Raw genomic sequence first — 15,715 nt, 5'->3', positions numbered from 1 at the left:
AACTACAGGTTTATCTCCTTCATGCCATTCGCCTGGGACGTACGTTTATATTAGCGTCACTATTCTGTATTACACGTTGAAAATATTCGTTATAACTAAAAAACAGACCTGATTCAATTAATTTCAATTTTTTTTTTATATTGTGATTTTATCAAGTGGTTCTAGACGTGGGTGTGCACATTTACGGCACTCTTCATTGTTCCAGCGATGCTTTGGTGCCTCCATCACAATTCAAGATTCTACGAATACAACGAGGTAAGTCAGAAGAATTATTAATCATAAATTACACAATAGGTATCAATATAACAAATGATTATTTACTCTATTAGGGTTAGCCAGTATTAGGTAGTCGTAGGTGATTGTGAGTTTGCCCCCGTGATAGTGCGTTGGCAAGGTGTTTGACCATTAAACAGTAATAGAATAGGTTATACTTTAGATTTTAATCCAGACGCGGATACGTTTTGCTTCGTGGTAAAAACGAACCGTATAAAGCAATGCCGAAAGACTCGAAAATACGGTTAAAATGCAAAATATGTAACTTTAACTGGTAGGTTAGGATGGTTTGAACGTTAAGTACAGCTATTGATATGATACAGTATTAGAACATACATGAGCCATTGAAGGCGGTACGTATATTCCTGAAGCTTCATCTGGCCGCATACTCTTTAGTTTTTGGTCGCCGTTCGTTGCTATTTCAATGTCAACGTATTCGGGTAATCTCGTCGCCGATTCAACATTGTACCGCAAGTACGATACATCCTCGTCTATGCGTCTCAGCTTGTCTTCTATGGAAGAACGATGGACTGGGAATCTTGGAGAGGAACTGCTTTCAAACAAACACTTGGCGTAAGAAAAGTAATCCTGAAACTCTGGAAGCGGCTCTATATCCACAGTCATAAGCAATACAGTGTAGATAGTTTGCTTGTTTCTATTTATTCTTGTATGATACTTTGCTTTTTATCTGTTTAAACAGGCTCCATGTCTTTTCTTTTGGACCGTTATTATGTCTGGCAAGAAGCTGTTTTCACGGTGTCAAAAAAATTCGATATTTCTCAAAACACTGATAGCAATCTTTATAGGGAGATGTTCGCAGACTGTCGAAGACTATGGAGGCAAATAGCAGACGGCATATTCTGTAGAGAAATATTTGAATTTTTTCGCAGAATTGTCTCTGTTTCTACGCGCCTTGAAAGACTCGTGAGAGTCGTCAACTTGATCATAATAAATTTATAATATGAAATGCATGCACTTTTTTTGGAACAGCACATTTAATGCAACCTTTGTTTACGCGCTCAATCTCAGGAGGAAAGTGGGAAAATGCATACTAAGATCCTCAAGTGAATGAAGGAATTTGACCCCAATAATGACAACTACGTCCTAAAAAGGATCCGGTGAGGTAACCGAGCTCCGATGGAAATACACTTGAGGTACTTCGTGTCGAGGGCCTTATCCCAGAGGAAGCATTGCGACTCTTACGTGTCAAAAGAGGCCTTTTTCGAGTACTCCTCGCACATCGCCCTCAGAAAGGGATTCCCCTACATGGCACGTTTCAATGAACGGTATGTGCACAACGGAAGAACAAGAAGCTTAATGCTTACTCATGGTCTTCAAATAATTATCCATGCATGTCATGCAAAGTAGAAGTCCGTATTTTTCTGTCAATCTTTTTTTGCTAAAGATATTTAATTAATATTGCGCGCAGACGGTGAAAAAAGAAAAAACTAAAAGTCCGTACAAGTATATTTCCTTATCTATATAGAATCGTTTGGTGAATGCAATGTGGATTCTACGCAGGCTGGATACAAAAACACTAGGGCAAGGAAACGAGTGCACTGTAGAACCTAAGGTTCATATGGGGGACCACCGAATCGTAGGCTTGCATCAAGTGGACGGCGCGGTCTGGGTACTCGGTGTAGATTGGGTGTTGGCCTTTTTTACCTTATTTAGCGACTTCATGCGTAAATGCCGAGAGATGAAGCCGCCCAGATGTGTGTCGTTGCTAAGCGATTCGTCGTTATTTAACTTTCCGTTGGGTACCTCCTTTATTTAACTTAATATGCAATATGTTAAACCCAATTCAAGAAAACACTGCGTCATCATTTGCCCGTGACCCCATGTTCTCAGTCTACCTTCTTTTGCCATAAAATAAGTAAACGTCTTACGCGCCAATTAAGAATTCTGATAGTTACAACTTAATCCGATCGCTTAATTTGCTATTGGTTACCAACTGCTTAGTATTATGAAAGCATCTTGATGTACTTTCCCTAATTCCATGTGTTAACTGACTTACACTTACAGCGGTCACGACTACTCCATTCCTATAGAGTTCAGTAATAAAATCTACGACGCTCGATATGCAAAGAAATCGATGATCAATGCCTAATTTGATTTAAGATTCACCATGAAAACAGGAGCCCAACGGGAGTTCACATTTGATCAGCCTGCCGAACCATTCCGATACACTGCCCTTCCCAACAAAACCGATCTCGTACAAGATGGCTATCCATCCAGAAGATATTAATACAGCAGTTCAATGCAGCAGGACACTGCATTATAGAGGCTTCGTGCAGAAGTAATAACGTTATGAATATTGCATGCAATGATGACATTTCCGAGCGCCGAACTTCTCATAAAACAAACGAAGTTTCTGAGTGCTGTGTTCAGATATGCAGATTTTCTTTTGCCAATCAGAATTGTGCGAGTTTAAATCTATTGCAATATGGAAGCTTGTAAATTGTTTGCGATAGTAATACCATAGGGAAATGTGACCCTGAAAAGGGCTTCAGTCAGACATCTAATCTGTTATATTAGCTTAGCTAGACATAACGTGGCACGAGACGATACTTACGAACAATTGTTGTAAGTAAATGACGGGTGGTAGTCATCAGTCAATAGGAATTCGAATAAAACACTGCATGGCTAAGGTCCCTACAAAAGGATAGGTTGGTTATTCAATGCAAGTAAATGACAGCAGATCGTAATTTGAAAATATATAGGGAAAATATGCTTCGTTAGACTTGGTAACACAAATATACAGAGCTTTGAGTTCGATCTTTGTTATTATGATAATTATTTAATAATAATAACTTGCGCTCTACTATAGCATTAATGGGCGGAAGTTACGCGTACAGTCGGCGACAGGGTTACCTGCACGATGATGCTAAAATCTATTAAGTTCTAAGCTTTTCATTTCAGATGAGACTGTGTTTATTTTTTCAACTATATTATGAATCATTGACCCATTAAAGTCGGCGGTGTAGGATAGATAACATCGCATCCACCTATACCGCTATGTAATATATAGTTAATAGCAGTATTCTATTCATATGTATATATATCTAGGAGAATACGACTTGTCCTAATTACACGTACCAGTAAGAAACCAAATGGATTTCAAAGTAGATGGAAATGTACGTAGTTAAAAGTTAAAGTTTACTTTCTCTAGCCTTCTACGCTTCGTTCAACGACTGAACACTAGGGATAGCTGACGAGCGTCGATATCCTACTAGATGCACAGTGATGAGAGCTAGTTACTCGTTGAGCGAAGGCTGCCAATGCGGGGCAATCAAAAAACGTAATTAGACCAGTGGCAAGACTCGTTCCCACGCTGAATAAATGTTCAGTATTTGTGGTGGTAGCATTTTACTTCTTTACTAATAATCAATAAATGGGTTTCATTCATTGGTCTTGTGAGAAAAGCTAGCAAATATATTTTTGGTATGATAGTGGTTACGTAAAACTAACCCAGCCGGAGGAGATTGTACCTAAGCGTTGTCACTATTTGTTTAGTAGATTGATCTCTCGTCGATCAAATCGCAAAAAAAAACACCACGAAAAACAACCAAGAGCAAAGGACGCAGCGAAAAATCGTTTTTCCTAGACAGGCTTTTGGTCCTCATATAGAACTATGGGAGGTATGCAAAAAGTATCACGCCAATAGCAACGCTTGGATTTGTGGCCATCCGTTGCCAGAACCACTCAGAGGCCGCGTTACTGTCACACTGCCGATCTAGAAAATTTTGACACTTTCGATATGTATAACGCGGGAACGTGTATGTATATATGGCTGATTAATTCAGATGCTGCTCCATGCATGTATGAGACGGGCGGATATCTCTGTAGCAGTTGGGCTGTCGTTGTTTTCGCCATTATATGTACAATCATGTATTTGGCACTACTACGAGTCTCTGAAAAAGCACAACGGATATCATCAGACAGGCTGGTTTCAATAGAAATATAATCTTTATTGATCCTGTACCTTTTTCTTAATACGCTCCGAACTATAACACCGCTGCTGCTGCTGCTGCTGATGATATCGAGCGTTCCTGTCATTGTTAAGTTTCCTTATCGTTCTACAGCGACAAGTGATAGTTGTTGCTGACGAAATCGTTGCAGTCGCCGAAGGCGTCGCCTTCGACTAAGGCGTTACCATGATAGGTATTCACTATATATCGATGCGACGTTTGCATGCGAGGTGTCGTGAGATAAAGGCGACGCGATGAAACCCCTCGGCGAGACCTGAGTGCGTGCGGCCGAGATGACAAAGGCATCTTCTATAGTCGTGTCGTTTCTGCATTGGCTGATGTATTGATCTGTTGGTTGACTGCCTACCTGTTCTGCTCTACCTAGCTACTTTAACCATGTAACGCAGTGATGAGAAGGACTGGACTTCGTTCCAGAGCAAAAGCTGATCATTTCGAAGCTTTCATAACTGCCCATCATCGACAACTCTGTCAGGCTGTGAAGTGCAAGTGTCTGTTGCCTTCGGATACATCACAGGCTGAACACTTTTATTATCTAAAGCAAGAACTGACAACCCAAACGAGGCAACTTACCGTTGCGGTACATGACGCGAATGGATGGTATGGTTGAAGATACAAGACCGCCCATAAATAACGTCCTCAGTCTAATTAGGGCGCGTGAAAAAAAGAGCTAAACGTAGAAAAAGCAAGACACTAACATTTTTCGTCAACATAAATTTGTCGCCGGATCAATAAGGTGTTAATCTCATATCTCACCATCGTTCTTATTGGGATGACTAATCATCAAATCAGTTAACTAGCGGTAAGTAACTTACTTCCGAACCTACAACTATATTTGTAGTCCGATCCTTCTGATAACTACAGTAATGAAATCTAGAGTAAGGACGTAATAGCCATTTGAGGAGTTTGTTTACTTTGCAGGAAGTACCGTGAGCTAAAGTCAAAAGTAGAAATAGTTCGATGACGAAATGTTAAGTCAGGGTCCTGTTGACTTGACGTATTGGTAGGTAAGAGCACTTATAGCCTTTGTAGTGAGTATAAACAAAGGGCATGCTTCGTAGGGCCCTTACTGTTCAGGGCAGCTTCTGCTCCCTGAGCAATAAGCAAAGAAGCTGCAAGCGCCGTTGTACCTCTTAGCTCTCCCCAAAGGTAAACATAAATTTTTGGGCATTTACGAAGTTATATTGGATAGCAATAATATTGCAGTAGTGAAAACGTCACTGGTCTTGAATGGAATGCGTGTCGTTCTTGAGGACTGCAATACACAGGCTTCAGCTACATTGAGCGGCTATTCGGTTCATTTTCCAGTACGTAACTCATTAAGTTTCAATAAGTTTTTACTACCTGAATCTTGGGTTTTGCATATTCAAAGTGAACAACCGCAAGGTATTTTTTTGTCAGCACTGTGGTTATGCGCAGATGGTGTTTATTCGGTGAACACTTTTTCCACTTTAAAAACACGGTGCTTTACGTAAAAACCAACAATAACAACGGTTTTGAAATTTGAAAACTAGCATTTTTTTATTATCAGCACCAGGCGGAATTTATAAATTGGCATTTCTCGTGCCCAACATGATATGGCAGATTTCTGGCCAAAAAGACCAAGTTAGAATTAAAACTAAAATCATTATTTCCAATTTGTACGAAATGAAGGCTACTTATTTGGACCAACAAGCTAGCCCACAATCGTATAAAACGTTTGAGCTAACATGTAGCAATTCCCACGTGTCAAACTAAAACGAAAAACGTACTCTTTAAACTTAGCTATGGCCTTATAGTGACAACTTGTTTTCAATGGGTATCTCTTCAAAATCCTGTTTGGTCTCCGCGGCAGTTTCCGGCGACAAGTTCTAATCCAGGCAGACCATCTGCAAGCATTTATTTCTCGTACCCCTCAGTCACTAATTTCAAAATACTGGTTGCTTTATTTAATCACTTTATTCCTAATTACCTTCAAACGTAAAAAATTACCAGTGTATAGGCTTACGGCCTTTTGTTTGCCTTATTATTATTATTATGCTCTGTTCCGAAACCTGTGCACGTAACGCATAATCGTGTCTCCCAAACATGTTTGTATCGCATTTTGAAGTATTAATTGTAGAAATGGCATCACAATATATCTCTATAGTGTAATGTTGCTCTGGACTTGTTATTTTTTTTTCTCGCTATTTTTTAGTTTTGTTATCGAGCAGTTGTATTGACGAATTGTTTGTCTGCTTTGTTTGTCTAAAAGGTGTTTTGTTGTATAAAATAAGAGTGTGTAGAAGAAAAATTAGTTCATACATCTAAAACAACTTAAACATTTCACTCCAAGTATACGAAGTATTTGCATTAGAGATCCGCATGGCACTCAAAAACGACTTTATAATAGTTGCATAGGACATATAAGGCTCAAAAGTCGATCTATACGAACACTTCTGTTGACATCGAACCCGCAATGTAGGTAGCGTTACGCAACAGTGTCCTTGTCATCGTTTAAAGGGTGAAAAAGGAGCATGTTTTAAGCTGCGTACCAATGAAGCTGCATATATTTGAGATTCGATAGAACTTAATAGAAATTCGTTCCCGGGCGTATTACACGCCACACTGTTAATCAAAGTTACTTGTAACGACCAATTACTCCACAGCGACAAACTCTGTACGTTCCAGTCCCTATACAGAGAACTATATATATGTAGTGTTGCTCTAACCGGGTAAGTAAAAACAACGTAAATACTGGTCTTGTGAGTGTCTCACGGCGTTCTACTGCGGACCTAGTAACGTGCTTCACTAAGAATATGTCATCACCATATATATGCTGCAAAACTCAGTTTTTCGTAGCGTGTCACCATGAACTTATCTATTAGGCATCACTGAACAACCAGTATACTGCTATATGGCAAATAAAGGTAACGAATTTTTAATACTAATCGATGTATGATAAGAACAACTCCATTATCAATGAAAATTCATTTTTGCAGAAAGGCTTCACGAGTACTGTGATTTTCTCGGGCCAGTGGTATTCTGTTGGCGACCTAACAATGTCCCCTTTGTGCCCCGTTCTCTATTGTACGAAAAGCTGGATATAGCCACTGCCTTTTCGAGCGTGCCCTCCCGTCCATGTAGATAAGCTGTCGTGGCTTGACAAATCGAAAAGATTTATTGATAACCAAAGGCCATGGGTAAGATTCAAGTTGACCGGCACAACAGACAGGCATTATAGATTATTATTCCGGCCTGCTGAATTCAATTTGGCCAGACTCCAACCTCTCATTTTACAATAAAAAAAATAGATTATATATTTATGTGTGTAGGAGATATGTGGGTCATTGATTTTACGCGGCTGCCCTCTGAACAAGGAACCAGCTTTACCAAATTGCCCTTTTCTAATTTAGTGCGGAACTCACCTAAATGACCATATATTCATGGCATGACCCAGTTTTATTGAAAATCTTAGTTGTTATCTTCTCTATGTGACAAAGCGAAGTTGAGGTAACATGTTGTGACAAACATAGAAGATCGATTTAAAACGAACAGAATCGATCATTTCGTCGCTTCGTTGCGCTTATTCAAGGTAAAATTAGCGTCGAGCAAGAGATGACTGGCTAAATCATTAGATCAATTCAGTAGTTACGTTCATCGGTTAAGAAAGCCCCTGAAGTTCGATTTGTCCTGCAGCTGAATCGGAAATGTACGTTATAAGCTTGTTTTATATACAAAACAAGGCACAAAGATGTTGCTCGTAAAATTTAACCTTGATAAATGGCCGTTAGTTTCGTTTCTCATTATATAGCCGTGAAAATTTATAGTGAGATTGCCTTTTGCAATACAATTGCCAAATGATTTATTCTTAATATCGGTCGCTACGATATAATGCAGCCCTTTAGAGTTTACTTGAATTGAGGTTTAGATACCTTAAAGGAGTTTGGTCGATAATAATTTACCCAACGATTTTCTATTTTTCCGCGGTGACCTTTCGCCTGTCGTCATTATGAATCTCCGTATAGGCACACTTCTGATTTGACGGACAGTTTTTTGGTCAATCAAATCATGATCACGAACGTAAATCCTACATGATATCGGGGCACAATGGTTGACTGACCTACTTCTATTGTGATTGAATTTATGCATGTTAATACAGTGGAAAGCGGTAAACATTGCATGGGAAGTACACGACTAGATAAGAGTGCCAGGGATACTGAAGACAACTTGCTTAGTTCCGATAGGAAAAAAGGCCCATATTAAACAATCAAATGTGCATGTAAGCACATGAATGAATCATAGTGCTTCAGGCCACAATGTATCCCATGTTTTGAATCACTCAAAATATACTAAACGTGTCAAGTTCTACATACGCCCGGATCCAAACTTAGATTACCAACTATCCCTAAGCTTAGCAGGCAAACTCCTTAACCCGAGACGTAGTAAACTCTCGGAGCTACCCTCGTGTCTTTATCTTTGTCCTCCTTGTTGGCAAAACGCGGACGTAAGCTATGCGTTTGAAAATCAGATTATTCTTTTGTTAGTTCAAATCGGATCCTAATTGGAGAATCAAAGCTTGTCTTGTAGCTTAAGTTACGTTTTACGTGAATTGCATTAACGCACAAGTAAAGAAAAATTTTATTAAGCTTACGCCGATAAGAAAGAAGCTATCAATAACGTGAAATAGCTCCGTTGTGTGATGGGTTACGTGGTACTTGCAATTGAAAATTTCATTTTTCATACGACGTGAATCCAACAAAAGCATTACTACATTTTGCTATGTTGGATCTAGGCTTACTTGAAAAATATTGTCAATATATTGACGGGCGTATATAGTTAACTGCGTGGTTTTTGTAAGTATGTAATGTTACTTTCAGTAAGGAAATCAGGTCAAGGCTCCAACTCCGTGCTATTATATCATAAATCTAAACGCGTCCTACTTCCTGTCGTACGTCAAGTCACGTTCCAGGCTGACCAGCATTAACTTACTCGTTCCTGCCTCGATATTCTGTGGTATCTGCGGAAGTTCAAAAACCGATTTGAGTCTCGGACTCCCAAGTGAATTCCTTTGTCAGTCACTACAGTTACACTTCAAAAAAAGGAACAAGAGAAGTAAGCTGTTCTCTTTTTGATCTCTGTTATCTAAAAACATTAGATTGTTTGAATGCAATGTGGGCCGTAAGACCGTGGCGTCGTTTTTGTTTCGCACCTATCAGATTTGTCAGCTATGTGTCTGGATTGAGGCGTGTTCGTTATATGTACTGCGTGCGTTGGTGTAGTTTCCTAACTTGGGTATATTTCAGAAAACCAAAGTCGACAACGGGCCTGCATTATGTGCCTACATTCGTGCGTGCTCATCCAGTAAATTTGATTATGAAATTTCTAATTCGCTGTGCGGGAATAAGATGTTAACGAGTCATTTTTGTGTTCTTCATCTTTATGTTAAATGAGAACATCAGTAGATTATTTGTTCTAAAAACGTACTGCATTAAATGTTTCGTTTAATGCGAAACGTTAGCCCTAGGCGAAGCGACCTTATATACGTACAGTGGTCGTTATAAGAATTGTCCGCACACATATATATATATATATATATATATATATAGCATTTATTCTCCGGGAAGAGCATGGACAGAAAAGCAGTCTCAAGTGCTTCAAGCAGTCAAGCAGTTACTTAGGACTGACTTAGTCTGAAGTGTCCCACTATGACACATCTATGTGATATCCTAGTAGGCAGCGTGTTTGCCTGCTAATCATAAGGAGACGTTGTGGTGTAGGTTCGAACCCAGAAGTGGGCACGCCTTGCTTCGTGGTGGGAGCCAGCGATCTCCCGTAGCGATACCACACGTAAAATTCGAAACATTGTGCTGCACCATTATATACGATTTAACAAACGACAATGCAGATAAGGGAGTCAGTGAGTCTCACAAAGCAGCTTTGTATTAATTAAACGATGCATATACCGTACATAATGTTGCGGCTAATGCCAGAATCCCTGGCGGTGAAGGGAGAGAATTTGAAGAGGAATATCTGGTTAGACACGAATTCGGATGTGTAGACGATGCTGACACCTCATAACGAACCGACCCTTACCTAATTCATGTAACATTAGCCAGAACAGCGTCTCGGCGATCTTCGCAAGATATATCGACAACAAAAACCTGATTGTAGCAAAAATCGAGTCTTATCCTGAAGGCAGTATTGGATATCTCGGTAGAATTTTCCGGCTATTCTTCTTTCTGCATATTTCTGGAAATATGAACCTTCGTGAGAAATTCTAATAATTTTGTTTAATAATTTCACCCAGATACACATAATGGCTGTTCATCTGTTGAGATAATAATTCTTAACTTACAAGCACGCTGCTACGCGTCGGTGAAAATTACTGCTAGCAATTGGTAATGAGGTAAATAGGGAATTAGGGAGAAAAAGTAACTTCAAGAAAATAAGGTATTGTTATCAAGGTTAGTAGCTGCTTGTATGTTTGCCATGCCGTTTCATACGTTATAGGTCTGTTGGAAAAGTCTCAGATTAGTCCCTTTCTATCATACAGCGGCTTAAAGGTAGCTGAAAGTGGAGCAGTACGTGTTTTGTGTGGGTGACAGTATCGACTTGCAACTATATTGGATAATTACCCCCCCCCCCCCCCCCAAACGATGTTGAGTATTCTCATTAACAAAAGGTTTCATCGCCACAAAGGTCCTAGAGTTTTTCTCGAGTTCTTAAAGAAGGAACTCTTTAAAATGGTTATTCCTATTCATGATTTAAATGTATGGTACGATAACTTGCGAACGGAGAAAGTAAGTTGTATGAAAAACGTATTTGCAGCGCTTTACCATACGTGGTTTTTTTTCAGTTTGTACAAATTGAGATTTACTAAGCTAAGGATTTTACTTTTTCTATTATTATGATTATTACGCGTACACGTTTCATCTGTACATACACCTTCAGTAGTACCTCATTATGTCTTGTACAACTGTTGCTTTGTGCCAGACGGCCAATATCAATATCTCAAGATGCTGCTGGAAGTACAAAGAGTATCCTATAGAAGCTTACTAAGTAGCTTCTTTTTTTTTCAAGGATAGAGTATCTATTGCTTGATCTTGGCGACAAGAGCCGAGATGTTCTTCGTCACTTATCTAAGTATTACGTCAGACGGATGACCTCCAATACGAAACAAAGGTGCTTATTCCAGCATTGACAGGTCCTCCGAGAGTAGTCATATTGCCACTCAACCATCGCCCAACCGGGTGTTGCGGGCCCATATCCCAACCGGGATTATGGTGTCGCAGCACGCGATTTTTGAATGTCTAACTTGCACTCATGTACTCAGTCCCCAGTGAACTGCTCACGTCTTCTATTACGGGCATTTTGATTAAACTTTGCTGCAAAAGTATGCTCTCTTGTCTAGATACTGCTGGTTGTATGAAAGTGTTCGAAAGACCTTTTTTACCGACCAAACATATTTCCTGTCTGACGAATTGAGTGATGCATATAGATCTACCGTTTTATTGTAGTGCCATCTCAAATGTTGTAATTTTTGTCTTATACAATAGTTTGTACGATAGTTACGTGATCTCTGAAATCCCATCTCGAGCCTAAAATGCCTATCTGTCAACCTGACTTGTTGACCTGCTTTATACAGCATATGTAAATCCCTACATAATGACGGTACCATACAGCGACCTAGCGAGGTTTTATTCTACGGTATGCTGAGAGAATTTCGCTTGAGTGCTATCTTGAGTAGTTCACTAAGGGGCATGGGCGACAAGCATGCAGGGCTGTACACTTTTGGAGATTTAACAGGCGAGGAAACGAAAAGCTTTAATTGAACTTACCCGCTGTTCGTTCCTATTATTTAGAATGAACAGGCTTCACTTCTTGAAGTTACCAGTTTCATTCCTGCCACGTGCCTGAACGAATCTGCGCAACTTGCGGGATACTTCGGCCGTTCAAAATGGAGACGCATTTGCAATTCACAAATGGTTCTCTTTTACCAGTGCGCCGAACAATGATCGGTTATGATTATTATATCGCATTAACTGCCACAATAACCGCTTAAGTCAACCAGGTGAACAAGGCCTCCTCCTTGACAGAGACAAGCCTTCGAAGTCGTAAAATATAAATCGACTAGTGTCCTAGCGATTTTTCTAGGTACGGTGTGTCCGTCTAAAACACAGGATGCGCAGTAACTTGCCAACTCCTGAGATCGTTGTGTGAGGATGACGTGCTTGCACCCGTTGAGTGTATATCCTCTATATAGAAGCGAAGCAAAGAAGTGTCGGCCAAAAAAAACTCGTCGAAAAAAATGTAAACTTTATCAGGTACATAAGAAGCACACCTTGCTATTCTAGCGGAGTTCAATGTCCCTTTGTATGCTATATAATGTTGAAGATGATCCATTTGTGAGTTGTCACACTTAAACAACTCTTTTTTGTCTTGCGGAAATTCATTTTTTTTAGCTTACATTGGTGCATGATATTTCATACAAATTTTAAAGGTTCCTTCACGCCCAGTATCCCCAAAAACGTGTAGGAATAAGTATAGTGTATCACAAATAACGAACGTGACGACACCCTCTTTGACAAAATGGGTCAGTGCAATGAGCTAAAGGTAGGACCCAAGTAATTTAAAAAAATACTTTCCTTGCTTTGGAGATCAACGTCTTTGTCTGAGCATGTTCAAGCCTCAAGTTCGTTAAATAGGGGCAGCAAATTAAGCTGTACTACAAGTTCGAACAAACTTCGTGTGTCCATTCGCCATTATTGACACTAAAAGAAAAGACAGCTCATGCTAGAACAAGACCGCAAGCTGGCCATTGCAATTGCAAAAGGCCTGAATTTGCAAATGCAAAAAGGGTCAACTATTCTCTACCGCATGGCGAAAGTCTATTAAAATGGCATAAAGAACATTTCTGACTGAACTTTTCGATACGGAAATTAACAGCTGTTTTTATGTTTAGCCTATCTTTAATATCTGTTTTGAATAGCCTATCTTTGAAGGTGCTTCTTAAAGGTAATGTGAAGTCTTCCCAATTTTACGCTTTCTGACTTCCTATGTAATACTGTTGGACTTACTATTGCAGCAAAATGAATGCTTAGGGCGGAAAAGAATAACAGGGTGCTTGCATTTAGCATTATGTCGGACTTTTCCCCGATGCTTACAAGCTAACGCACCTTCTACCCTTAAGCTTCATTTTAAAAAAACTTCATTTGATAGGAGTACAAGCTGATTGAAGGCTGATTACCATTTTCGCCTGATGTACGTTTACTAGTAAAACGTTACTTGCGGATTTTGCGGACACAACATATTTTGAAAATGGCTAGTCGGTCGCCTGGCTTCAACATGTAGTTAGTCTGTTAGCACACACAAAAAAGTTTGCTGAAATATCTGTGCTTGTTTAAATAGACTCTCAGATAGAAATCATGAGAAAAGTTCCTAGTTTAGATGGGCCAGCCTGTTGTAAGTTGCCTGTCACCTCTACCAATCATAGTTACATGGGTTAACCCAGCTGGTTTTCTCAAGTAATGCAACTCTTTGGGCTTCCCGAAACCGTTCATTCCGAAACAGGCAGTCTTGAATCGAATAGAATCCAGTTCGTAAAACTTCAGGACGGTACGTTCAAGCTGGGAAAAAATCAGGTGGGCTATTTGTCATAACGGGCATGCACTCGTTCCCTAGTGCTGTTAATATGAAAGTGAATTTTTTCTACAACAAAATAACAAACGCGTCATAACGAACTACAGTGCATTGTTTTCAAAATTTCAGCGAAGATCTGCACATGAGCGATCTCTTCACGTTGGGCGAAACTTCAACAAGATCATATATTTTTTGTGTTGTTCCCAGTCGTCTATGCACGGAGTCGCATATGAACATACGGCTGAAAAAGAAGCAGAACCAGGTTCCAGCGCAGGACAAGGAAAATCCACTACACAGAAACAATGATACGGACTCGAAAGGAAATCGATGCCCTCTAAAAGTGCATTTCAGGTTATTCTTCTGTTAACGTCGAATCGTTTGTGAAGAAATTTGACGTAGGTGCGCATACAATACTACGGGATATCTATGAAGATTTTAACTATACGTTATAAAAATTAAATAGATTATTACCAGGATGTTTGATTAGTATTATTTGCTGTTCGATTCTCTGAAGAATGGGAGAGAGAAAGAGAGAGAGGGCCACCTTTTATTATTCTGTGACGAGAAACATTTTATTCTCGTACTAACCGCAAAATTATCGGTAGCTTACTCACGATCCTAAAAAGATATGCTTTTAGCAGGTGGAAGCGAGCCTTCGGCTAAAATTTACGTTCCGATATCCACTGAAAAAAGACACCACACCACTTTACTCCTTCTAGAAGGGCAAACGTGTTAATAAACAAGTTGATCTGTATATTCTACAGACTGTTGCGTAATCCTAAATAGCTGAGTTGTCCAACGAGAGGTTGGTGCACCGGTTCGTGTAGGCTAATCAGCACAATACAAACATATTCAGAATCGAGCGCCTATGGCCGCGGAACAGCTCGGTTCGAATACGTCGGTGTACTATGCATGGAAAGCATAACAGGCCTTGACATGAAAACGTCGGCCAGCCCAGTCGTGTTTCAACATATGGGGGCATTCGCACACTGCAAAGGGAACTTTTCAAACACGTCCGTGAGCGATTAACCCGCCCGCAATTGAAATTATAACCCCGTTGAATAAGCGTTACATTACATGACGTGACAGTCGGTAACGGTACTTCTAGCGCATGCAAAACATTTAATTGAACCGTTTCAGAGGCAAACAAATTATCGGTTCTATACGTAAGTATGCCTCACCCAATAAAATTAATATAATTACAATTATAAAAATATATAACGGCTAAGGGGACGGAGGACACCAGTCCGGCAGAACTGACGGCAGCGTGTTTGCGTCCTTCTGTACTCTATTGATACGTTTAGCAATCCCAACGATGAGGGGCTGTCTCCAGAACGCCTTGGCTAATAGCCACGATCGATTCTGTATTACAGAGCAAGAAATATTCTGTGTTTATCATGCTCAGGCTAACTCTCTATGTGTCGAGCCTTACGACCAGCATCGACCATAGACATCCCACCACCTATCCTACATAGATATGCTTCAGCTCCGAAATCAGTTCCCAGTCGACAGAAAGCGTAGTAATCACCTATTGGCATTTGTTTTGATTTTTTGTTAAATTAACGAAACTTAGATTATTTTTGTATTATTATTGCTCTACTCTAAATTTTTGGAAAAAAAATGGTAAAAGCTAGAATCGTTCTCTATATACATGGGAAAGTAACCAACTATTAACATACGTTGTTTTATGCAGCAAGGATGCGCAGTAAAATGCTCGCGACCGTATTGCGTAGCAATGAGGGATGGATCGCTGCTTAGAGGTTTAGCCCCCTCAAGCAACCCACTATGCTAACTCGGATCATTATTGTATCTTGTGGAAACCTACTCTACTTAGGTATGAACCTATCCTTTGT

This window comes from Varroa jacobsoni, unplaced genomic scaffold (genome assembly GCF_002532875.2).
Source record: "Varroa jacobsoni isolate VJ856 unplaced genomic scaffold, vjacob_1.0 scaffold_45, whole genome shotgun sequence".
Lineage (NCBI taxonomy): Eukaryota > Metazoa > Arthropoda > Arachnida > Mesostigmata > Varroidae > Varroa > Varroa jacobsoni.
Note: the sequence above shows the minus strand (reverse complement) of the source record.